Raw genomic sequence first — 3,777 nt, forward strand, 5'->3', positions numbered from 1 at the left:
ACCTTTAGCTTTGATTATGAAACTCATTTTCTGTGGCATTGTTTGGATAAACCTCTGCAATATCACAATATTTATTTCTATTCAGTGTTGCATTAATTTTTCACCAAGATCTTCCTTTGATGATGGTAGAATTCAGATTACAAATTCATTCAGATCAAGCTGATCAGGGTGTTTGCATTTTTATTTTGAATGGCTGTTTAATCTGATAATTGTGTCCCTGTAAACATAGCTTGGGAGACCACTCCCTGAACAGTTCAGTGTTGACTAGTTTAGTTTTTGTTGTCCTTTGTTTGGTACACTCAGTGTGACCTGTAATGTTTTATTCTCTTTTACAGTCTTTGCCGTCTATAAGCTCAGATCTAGGCCTCGCTGAATTCACCAATATTTACTAAATGTGTTGCTAGAGCCTCCAGGAGGTGACTACTTGCACATGTAAGTTATGACTAATTACCATGTTTGTTTGTTTGTTTGTTTGTTTGTTTGTTACCTTGGTTTTATTTGTTTTTCTGCTTTTCTTAAGGTTCTGACCTCCACATGCTCATGGTGCTGAGGTGAATCTACTGCAGCCACATACAGCCCTGCGTCTGGACATACATCCAGCTTTGAACACAGTTCATTCTCTCTTTCTGAAGATTTTTTTCTCTGGTGAGTTGATGAAAACTTTTTTGCCACTGTGCGGCATTAGCTGACTGTTCTGTACCACAATATGATATTTTGTAGCCARTGTTAACTAGTTAGTTRTATTTAACTGCAGYTAGCTTGTTRGCATAACAGGTTTAAACAGGACTATTTCAGTTTGTTTGATTCAGATTTAAAATATCCAGCACAGTTTAAATTTTGAAAGTTGATAATTTCATAAGCTTAGTAGTGTTTACCAAACTGTCTCAACTAGAAAACATGTTTAGCTTTTGTTGTATGAGATTGACGTGATTAATTTAGTTCAAGTTATAGATTCTTTATCAGAGACGGCAGCATAAATAAGACCCATCATATCAAAATGAGGATTAAGTCAAATTTGCTCAAAATAACCTAATTACGTTTTCAGATTCGTGCTTTAAAAGCTACATTTTGATAACTGGATCATTCTGATATCATAAACTTATCCAAAGATATGACTTAATTTGTCTTGTTGTTTACTATAATACATTACTGTTTGGTCTGAATCCTAATTTTATGTAAATTTGTTTGTTTTTTTCTTTTTGTACATCATTACTTGAAGGGAACATGCTTTATAACAAACTTGCTTGTCTCTCTTCAGGATCCATGGCATTTAGGAGCTCCATGAAAGATGCACCGGACCTTCTGAAAGCTTCTCACCAGATGTGGGACGTTTAGAATGAAGAACAGCCTTTTGTCTGGTCTTGCTACATGTTGGACATGTGTTTTATTGTGGCTCATTCTAAAAGCTGAAGAAGAAAAAAAACCTAGTTGAGCTCACTGAAAAAAGACAGAGGAAGTTCTTCTCATGTCAGGATCTTTCCTCCTCCTTGGTTCTGGGTGATGAACAAACAGGGTTGGAGCAGCATCAGCCTTTAGTCTAATTTGGACAGTCTGTCTTTGGGATCTGTCCTTCCACAAATTGTGCCTGCAGTGATTTATAGTTTATTTCTTTACACACTTAATTGGGGCCTGGTGCATTTGACAGTAAAACATTTTGAGCCCTGGTTAAAATGTTGAGTGCAGATTAAACTTAAAGCACAGTTTGTTGTTATTTTGACCTTTATTGATGCAGGTATGACTAAACACTAAATGTTAATAAAAGTACTTTTTAAAGTAATTAAACACTATTTCATTACAAAATGTTTGGTTATTTGTTTTTTCAGAATTGAGACACACTTTGTCATGTAATAAGATCTTAAAACACTTTTGTTCAAATTARCATTTTAATAAATTACTATTTCACAACAGTTGTCTGGCTGTAAGCACAATCAACAGGGTTACAGAAGTGGTTCTTTGTTCTGGTTCTCATGGCCCACTATCCTGCTTGTTTTAGTTGTGTCCCATCTGCATTCATTTAAATCAGGTGTGCCAAAGCTGGGAAACCACTAAAACATGCAGGATAGTGGATCRTGAGGCCCAGAATTGAGAACCACTGGGTTATATAGGTACTCAGTTCACATGGGAAACCAAAATGAAGTATAGAATTATTTGTCTTTCTACAGAAAATAATTCATCACAGGTGTCCATTCAAATAATATACAGACACGTATTCTTTAAAGTCATTGAAATTTTTTTAATATAATTTATTTATTTTAACTTTGCCATTCAGCTCGTATTTAATTCTGACAGCAGACAGAAAGAGCAGACAGACTGATATCTGCTAAATCCTGGAAACAGTAATATTGTTTTGTTGTAGATCTGAAGGTAAGTTTGAGCAGAGCTGTAAACGGCTGACATCTTTAATTATAGGACAAGGTGTAGCATTCATGCTAGCATGGAGAGAATACCAGAAAGAGCCTTAAACATTTTTTTTTATGTGCATAACGTTATAAACCAGTGCAGACAWATTGATCAGGGTATTGCATGAATGTTTGGTTTCAACAATAAATATGATATTTAGTATGTAGCCTATTATATGTTTGCAGTCTTGTTTTCCTCATTAAAAAAATTGATCTATCCCTGCATAACTGTTCATGGCTCATATGGTCCTTTGATTGTGGCACAGGCATTGATATAGAACTATTTATTTCTAATAGTAGCAGGTGACAAGCTAACGTTTCTTCCACCAAGTGTGTGGACGAGCTAACATTGGTTGTTTGCTAATGCTCATCAAACTTCTGGGTCACAGAAAGTAGACAAATTAAATAATGTCCCAGTGCCTGATATTCTGTTTCATGTTTTTGATCTGAGCCTAAAACTGAAATATGAACAGACTTTTTTTTTCTTTTCGTTTTTGGTGTTTAAAAAAATAAAACAAAATAACCTGCAGATCATGCAACAATCTATACATCCACACATACAGGCACATCCTCTGAAAGGAAACAAACACACCCCAGAGCAGGCTGTCTCCGCCCAGTTTAATGCTTTCATTCTATTGGCTGGAACAGTTGCTAGGAGACAGTCCCTGATCCGTGAGCGTGCAGAAAAAATCCACATGCAGAAAAGTGATCCRTGAGAGCGCAGTTTGGATTTGTGCAGAGAGAAAGTTTGAGCGTGAGGAGAAATTCTGAGCGAGAAAGGGAAGGTTTGAGAGCGAGCAGAGGTTTTGAGTGCGAGCATTTTAAGTTTTGAGAACAAACACTTAAGTTTTGAGAGCAAAAACATTATTCTGCTCTCAAATTGAAAATATACACTCTTGATTATAGTCAGGATAATCCTTCCATACAAATGAATCACGCAAAGCTGCAACTGCTTGTACCTGATTTACAAAGCGAGATGTAATATTCAATGTAACATTTTTCTCTGGTACTGTCTCTGTAAAATGAATCTCTGGACCCAGCTGTGTTTGACACACAGATCAGCTTCACCTCATCCTCCCTGTCTCGTGATATCCAACAGTCTGCAGATTAAATTTAAGATTATCACTAATTTAATTTATGTAATGTGGATCTAAGCACTGAAGTCATAAAATTATTTTTATTGCAATTTTAATTGCAGTTTTAAACATATTTAGTGTTTTTCTTCACTTGTTTTCTCTTTAACATCTCTCCTAGAGCTCAGATCACAATTACTGGTAAACATATTAGGTGATGATGTAATCTAGTGACTTGAGTTTGATTTTCCTAGAAAATAACATGTTGGTTAAAGCAGATGTTTATTGGGTGAATGCCTTTAGGC

The 3,777-nt window shown here is 35.6% G+C and overlaps 1 protein-coding gene and 1 long non-coding RNA gene across 3 annotated transcripts in view; both read left to right on the plus strand.

The window, feature by feature from the left end:
- Positions 1-3,777, plus strand: part of LOC106523873 (E3 ubiquitin-protein ligase SMURF2) — an 86,257-nt gene that overhangs the window by 73,401 nt on the left and 9,079 nt on the right. The gene's annotated exons all lie outside the window — the stretch shown is intronic.
- On the plus strand, positions 80-1,907 carry LOC106523875 (uncharacterized). The gene is made up of 3 exons (XR_001310942.1): positions 80-432; positions 521-645; positions 1,259-1,907. It is a non-coding gene; the product is annotated as an uncharacterized LOC106523875 (long non-coding RNA).

Source organism: Austrofundulus limnaeus, unplaced genomic scaffold, assembly GCF_001266775.1.
Source record: "Austrofundulus limnaeus strain Quisiro unplaced genomic scaffold, Austrofundulus_limnaeus-1.0 Scaffold168, whole genome shotgun sequence".
Lineage (NCBI taxonomy): Eukaryota > Metazoa > Chordata > Actinopteri > Cyprinodontiformes > Rivulidae > Austrofundulus > Austrofundulus limnaeus.